The following is an 8,345-nucleotide window of genomic DNA, read 5'->3' on the forward strand; positions in this document are numbered from 1 at the left end:
TGAAAATACATATTCTAATAAGATAATTTTGGGAAAATCAAAAATCAAGTAATAATTCCTGTGTTTAACTTTTGAGAGAAATATTGTCACAGAAAACCTTGTGACAATATTTCAAATAAAAAAGGACAGTTACTCCAAGAAAGTCCCGACAATTTCGGAATGTCGCGTAAAAAGTTGCCATTTTTCAGTTTTAGGGTTTGGAACGACACCGTCGAAATTTCTGAAGTTTAACCGAAGGACATCTGTAATAAACTCTTTTTTTTTCAAAATTAAGCATGTTTGATACAAAACAAATTTGCATATACGCAATATTTGTTATTTTCTCAGCTTTATATTCTTATACAATCACATTTTTTCCCCAATCATTCTGCATTGTTTGCGACACAACACAGTAGATAAAAGCAAATAATATATACTGGTAAAATACTCTTTTTTTCATGAAGTGGAAAAAAGCATGAATATTTTTGCTATCGGTATAACAAAAAAAATACATTTAAGGTCCTTCAGTCAGAAAATGTGTCCATATACCAGCCGACCATATACGTTTTTAAATAATGTCCATTTAGATATCATATCAAAACTCCCCTTTTTCAAAGTTTCTCTTGCATGAAATTGTGTTCATAATTATGTTGACACCTACTGTATACTTCTAAGTCATATTTTCAACAATGTTACATGACAATTATCAGTTTCTACCTTCCAACATACATATTTTATGTGTAGAGATGTAGACTAAATTCACGCTAAAGTTTCAGATGGTGAAACCAGGTAGACCCAGGTCAAGGGCGTAACCGACGGGGGGGTGGTGGGTGAGCGACGGGTGCGATCGCACCATCCCTTTTTCGGCAAAGCTTGCATTTTTCATTGCATCAGAATACTCTTGAATGTCCTTTCTTTGATTTTTGGCTCGCTACGCTCGCCAACTTGCATATACATGTATTTAATATAACTAACGCTGTAACCTTTGTATAAAGTCTGTTGATGACCGTCTATTTCTGAAAAGATCAATTGATTGAGCCCCGGCAGCTTTTTACAGATTTTACCTAACGTTTCAATATTGAATCTGGCGATTTTAAAGAAGGCTTGATGTATCTATCAATACAGAGGACTGTTATTACAACCATAATATATTTAGATTGATCGGATTTGCCAGCCTTCATCCAAGGAAAAACGAACTCAAAAGTTTTATTTACTGAAAGTGAGAAAAGACGAGTGAATATGGATAAGGTGCTGATACGATAAATGCATTACTGTATAGGCCCTAAGTGTTTGTTTTTATTATGGACTTTGTACGAGTATTAGATCTAGCCTTATGAGGAATAAATCTAACACAAGTAATTCTGTATTTTATACATGAAACTGCATATGAAATCAAATTTTATAGCTTTGTCTTTTTTCTTTTCAATATACTTTTTCAATTATAGATATATTGTAAGAAATATACAGTGTCACGCTAAAGCTGATGAAAGCACGAAATTTATTTTGTCGTGCGTTTTTAGCTCACCTGTCACATAGTGACAAGGTGAGCTTTTGTGATCACCCTTCGTCCGTCGTCAGTGCGTGCGTGCGTCAACAATTTCTTGTCTGCACGATAGTGGTTTCATTTATGATTTTATTTTAACCAAACTTGCACACAACTTGTATCACCATAAGATCTCGGTTCCTTTCTTGAACTGGCCAGATTCCATTATGGGTTCCAGAGTTATGGCCTCTGAAAGGGCCAGAATTAGCTATTTTAACCTTGTCTGCACAATAGCAGCTTCATTTATGATTTGAATTTAATCAAACTTGCACAAAACTTGTGTCACCATAAGATCTCGGTTCCTTTCTTGAACCGACCAGATCCCATAATGGGTTCCAGAGTTATGGCCCCTGAACCGCATCGGTAGCCTAGTGGTAGAGCGTCCGCTTCGAGTGCGGGAGGTCGTGGGTTCGATCCCCGGCCGCGTCATACCAAAGACGTAAAAAATGGTACCAGTGGCTCCCTTGCTTGACGCTCAGCATTTAAAGGGCAGAAACTGGCCTCTTCTCTCATACCCTCGTGGCGATGGATTTCATCAGGAATGAGGTGTCGAGAGTGATTAATATAAGTTGTAGAACTTCCTTCACAATCGACCTAAAATAAATTATGTATAAACTAAAGGGCCAAAATTAGCTATTTTGACCTTGTCTGCACAATAGCAGCTTCATTTATGATTTTATTTTAACCAAACTTGCACACAACTTGTATCACCACAAGATCTTGGTTCCTTTCTTGAACTGGCCAGATTTCATTATGGGTTCCAGAGTTATGGCCCCTGATAGGGCCAGAATTAGCTAATTTGACCTTGTCTGCACAATAGCAGCTTCATTTATGATTTGAATTTAATTAAACTTACACAAAACTTGTGTCACCATAAGATCTTGATTCCTTTCTAGAACCGGCCAGATCCCATAATGGGTTCCAGAGTTATGGCCCCTGAAAGGGCCAAAATTATCTATTTTTACATTGTCTGCGCAATAGCAGCTTCATTTATGATTTGATTTTAACCAAACTTGCACACAACTTGTATCACCACAAGATCTTGGTTCCTTTCTTAAACTGGCCAGATTCTATCATGGGTTGTAGAGTTATGGCCCCTTAAAGGTCCAAAATTTGCTATTTTGGCTTCTGCAGCCATATAGACTTCATTTATGGTTTGATTTGATACAAACTTCCAAAATATATTCAACAACAATAAATCTTGGATTCCAGGACGAATCTGTCAGATCCAGTCGTAGGTTCTAGAGTTATTTTATATCTGATTACCTGCCCTGATTGTAATCAAAATGGATTTATATCAGTAAGTACTTATAGGACTTATTTGAAATTTCATTATTGCCATTAGTTGGACTGAGACAATCAGGGTAGATAACTATTGACTGATTTTATGTCAAATTACCTCCCTTTATTTCAAATTAAAATGGGTATATCTCCGTAACTAATGAAGATACTGATCTTAAATTTGACATATCTGTTCTGTTCCTTGTAAGAATTATTTTTTCTTTGTTGTTCCTGTCCTTTGGACTTAGATATTTTTTCTGAGGACTTAGATTTATTTTTAATTGCTTCCCTTTGTTGTACCTGTCCTTTGGGCTTCATGTATGAAACTACTGGCCTGATTTGAAAATAATTTTATTTGAAGTAACTTTAAGAAAATATCAACTATATTTTCTCATAATTCTTTGATTGATCTTGATTATGATGTTTTTACCTTCTTGTCCTTAAGTGCAATGATAACAGGTGAGCGATATAGGGCCATTATGGCCCTCTTGTAATAAAAATGGACTTATCTCAGTAAGTATTTATAGGACTCATTTGAAATTTCATTATTGTCAATAGCTGGACTGAGACAATCAGGGTAGATAAGTATGGACTGATTTTATATCAAATTACCTCCCTTTGTTTCAAATTTAAATGGTTGTATCTCAGTAACCAATGTAGATACTGATTTGAAATGTCATTTATGCCATCAGATGGACTCGGACAATCAAGGTAGATAATTTTTGACTGAATTTATGACAAATTATCTCTCTTTATTTTATGTAGATGAATATACCTCAGCAGCATCTAATGAGATTGGTTTTAAATGTTATTTAAGTCTTCCAGGTCAAGGAATAGTCATGCTAGTACAAAAATGCAGCATTTGAGCCTAGGACCCTGAAACCTGGTATGGAGATTGGCCCTGACTAGTATGTGACCCATAGGTCAAAAGCGACTGTTACAAGAAAATATTTATCCTGGTGATATTTAATGTGTATGCCTATGTGATCTATGTCAAAACTTGATCTTATCATTAAGAGCAATGGTACTCAGGTGAGCGATATAGGGCCATCATGGCCCTCTTGTTATCGTTTAGGTGTATGATTTTATCATGTTATTCATACTGTGTTGAAAAAAATGCTCTACATTCAGTAATTAGAAAAATCTTTTTCTCACATACAAAACTCCTTTTTGTATACTTATATGAAAGGTTATCCTTTTCGCACTTTAGGGGTACCGCCTGTTGGGTCATGGGGTCCACTCTACTTCCAGTGAGTAGAGTGTAGAAGCAGACATTGAACTCATAGAAGTAACAACAATAGAATATCTCTTGTTTAAAATTTCTTTTATTTTTGTTATGTAGCAAAATGTCCAACAGGAAACAGTTCTAACAATATGAAATGTTCCTTTAGCTTTATCGCAAAAGTTCCATAAGATTTAACATATGCTTGACGACAAGGGAATTCTTTAATATTTATATAAAAAATAACAAAAGTATATGTACACCACTTTTAAATTTTAATAACCTCCTTCTGCTTCAATCTCATCTCTGTATCTTTGAGCGTGCTCAATTGGCAAGCACCTGAAATTAGAAAAAGAAACACTTTATATAGACCTATATAAGGATGAAAGTTTACAGAAAAAGTGCTCATGCTAAGCTTTTTGTTCTATTCATAATTCTGTACATCATCATCCTGTGGTCGTACAGAGTCTGGCCTTACTGAGTCTGGTCAAACAGAGTCTGGTGGTACAGTGTGTGATCGTACTGAGTCTGGTCGTACTGAATCTGGCCAAACAGAGTTTGGTGGTACTGAATGTGGTCATACAGGGCCTGGTGGTACTGAGTCTGGTCGTACTAGGTCTGGTCGAACAGAGTCTGGTGGTACAGAGTCTGGTCGTACTGAGTCTGGTCGTACTAGGTCTGGTCAAACAGAGTCTGGTGGTACAGAGTCTGGTGGTACTGAGTCTGGTCGTACTAGGTCTGGTCAAACAGAGTCTGGTGGTACTGAGTCTGGTCGTACTAGGTCTGGTCAAACAGAGTCTGGTGGTACAGAGTCTGGTGGTACTGAGCCTGGTCGTACTAGGTCTGGTCAAACAGAGTCTGGTGGTACAGAGTCTGGTGGTACTGAGTCTGGTCGTACTAGGTCTGGTCAAACAGAGTCTGGTGGTACAGAGTCTGGTCGTACTGAGTCTGGTCAAACAGAGTCTGGTGGTACAGAGTGTGAATTGTTTTAAACCACCAAGCCAAGTCAATCAAACATAACAAGAATGTTCTTTGATAGACCTCTCTCAAATTCTTTCATTCCTTCAAAACTCTGCTTGCCGTAGCATCCAAAGGGAAAACTTTAAAAAATCTCTGAAACCACTGGCCCTATTTCAAATAATTTCACAGAAATCTACCTTATAAATTACTGGTCCTGTATCAAATAATTTCACACAAATGGTCCTTAGTTTAATTCTACCAAATTCCTTGAGATCTTTCTGTTGTTGTTTTTTTTTAAAACATTGCAACCATGGAAAGGCTATTTCTTTTGCTATATGACTTCATGGAAAACTTTGAAAAACAATTGCTTTGAAACAATTTGCCTGATTTCAAAATAATTTCACAGCTATGTTCCTTTGGTGACTTTCTACTAAAATTGTCCAGTCCAGCTGTGAAAGTCAGTTGAGCGATCAAGGGCCATCATAGCCTCCTTGTTTTAATTGTGAAAGTAAAATACTTATGTTGGAAAATTCTTATGATTATATACATAGCATTTTAGTGATAGCAGTTTGGTGTTACAGATTTAACTTTTCCATTACTGGTACAAGGTTTTCTTTCTTAAAATGCATATTGAGCCGTGCCATGAGAAAACCAACATAGTGGGTTTGCGACCAGCATGGATCCAGACCAGCCTGCGCATCCGCGCAGTCTGGTCAGGATCCATGCTGTTCGCTTTTAAAGCCTATTTGAATTGGAGAAACTGATAGCAAACAGCATGGATCCTGACCAGACTGCGCGGATGCGCAGGCTGGTCTGGATCCATGCTGGTCGCAAACCCACTATGGTGATTTTCTTATGGCACGGCTCATATTATATATACCACTTAAAAGCATCAGAGGGTAGTAATTAGAACAGCATCAGAGGGTAGTAATTAGAACAGCATCAGAGGGTAGTAATTAGAACTTTTTTAAATTTTCAAAATATTTTGATTAGTTCTGAGTTCAGAAATGATTTTGATAAGGATATTTCAACCATTTTGGATGACAGAAGTTTGAAAATTTCAATTTTACAAGTATTTGTTGATACCGTGTTAAAAAAAGTTTCAAAATATCTTAGCATTTCTATGCTAGTGGCGAGTAATTTTGACATTGCGGCCAGTGCCAAGCCTGCACTGTTCGCTATTCAGTCAATAAATTTTCAGTGAACACCCCTTCGAATAATAAATGGTACTGCCTGAATTGATTGACAGACCAGTCTGTTTCAGAAATTTAGCAGGGTAAATCTTGATCTTGCATGATAAAGTGGTAATCCATTAAAACCATGTTAGGATTTGGCGGAAACAGTAGTGCTATAACACAGACTAGCGTATGTTTTATTAAAGAAATCTAAAACAAATTAAAAGATTAATACTTAATTAATACTGAAGCGGAATAGTCATTTTTAAAAAAGCGGCAAAATCCAACATTTTGGCAAATTTCAGCAGATGTTTAATGCAACAACAACTATAAGTGGAGAAATTACATACCTGCATTCCCACCTTTTTGTGTGATTTATACACACCAAGCTAGGTGATTGGCAACCACCGTAGAGGTATCTAAAGAAGCAACAATCTCCTGCTTCAAATGCCTGCTGCATACGCACTAAATCGATTGCTTCTGTTCTTGGTATCATTGAATAGAAACACAGTCCAAACAACAAAGTTAAAGAGAATGCTGTCATAGGGGTTTTCATTTTTCTGGGAAAAAAAACAGGGAAAAATACAGCATACAAAAATATGTTAGTGTAAACAGGAATAGAGTGATGTCTCCTACCCAGTGAGATATACTGATTTAGTGTTGTCCTTTGTCAGTCTCTCTGCCTGTATGTCACAAAGTTTGTTTTTGCAACTTTTCTGACCATTCCTTGCAGATTTACATCAAAATTCACAAAAATTATCATTGACAAACCTCAACATTTTCAAGTTCATTTATTTTAGTGCAGATACGGCTCTTGATTCATCAGATCTTCTGTGTCAGAGGTAAAACTCACTTTAAACAGCAAGAAATGGCTTATCAAATGAAAATTTTTCACTTTTGTACAATAAATCAATGATAAGTCTTGAGAAATAGTTTAACTTACTAGTAAAAAAAAGAAATATAAAGAAAAAGTTAAATTCAATTCAGCTTTATTCAATATGCCCTCCTTAAAATTTAGTCCAAGGAATTGAATACTCTTCAAAAGGAGATACACTATTACGGGTCCATTACTTTAAAGGTATACTAGGCCCAAAAATATGTTAATGTGTATTAACAGTATTATGCATTTGGTTAAAAATAGAACATACTGTATAGCTAAACACTGTATAAATGTGTACTACATTTGTATCACTTAATAAACTGGAAGTTTTTTTAAACAGTCGATCTTAACTGCATGACAAATTATTATGAATGTATCTCTACATACACAATTAATTTATATATTTGTAGTTTATTTGATGAAGATTTTTTTACAGCCGACTTAAAAATGAAAATACAAAATATTTTAGTGAATGATAGCCATTAGATATCTTTAATTTTGAAATGTCTATAAGCATTTATTTTATTTCTTTTCTCAAAAAAATATTCTAGATGTTGTGTTTGAATAATCATAGACATACTGGTATTAAAAATTTAAAGATAAAACATTCTGAAAAATACATACTGATCGAGATTTAGTGAAATTTTCAAATTGTTCTACAACTCTTTAGTAGATAGCCCGGTATACATGTAATATCCATGATTTATTTATGCTTTTTTTTACTCTTAGTCAGTTATAGCAAATAGAAAGGGGTCATTGTATAAATTTCAATCTTTCTGAAATAGTCGTCTACATGATAATAATTATTTGAAATGACAAATCTTTCAGTCAATAATCTCACTGTCTACAGAAACACATATTGATCCCCAAGTATTGAAAATATATATTAGTATGTCATTTTCAATGCGGAATCTATTATCTATTTCACTTAATCTTGCATGAAAACAATTTATAAACATGGTGGTATATAATGCGAATTGGTAATTAAAATGATATAAATATTGCGAGTATAGTTATTGAAAAAATATGACTTTTATATTTTGAACCTATGATTTGGAAATTTCCTTAAAATAAATGTATGCAAAAAAAACTGTATACTGTTAAAGAGATATTTTATTTCAGAAATTGGACAATTAGTTCATTTTTGAAAAACTCGTAAAACATAGATTTTAAATTTTGAAGAATGGAACAGTATCTTACTGCCCTCTACACGTCACAGATATTTTATTAAGGCAGTGACTAGAGTTCAATAAAACATTTTTGGGACCCATTCCCCCTCCAAAATTATATGTTGAAAAAATTACC

This window comes from Mercenaria mercenaria, chromosome 3 (assembly GCF_021730395.1).
Source record: "Mercenaria mercenaria strain notata chromosome 3, MADL_Memer_1, whole genome shotgun sequence".
Taxonomy (NCBI): domain Eukaryota; kingdom Metazoa; phylum Mollusca; class Bivalvia; order Venerida; family Veneridae; genus Mercenaria; species Mercenaria mercenaria.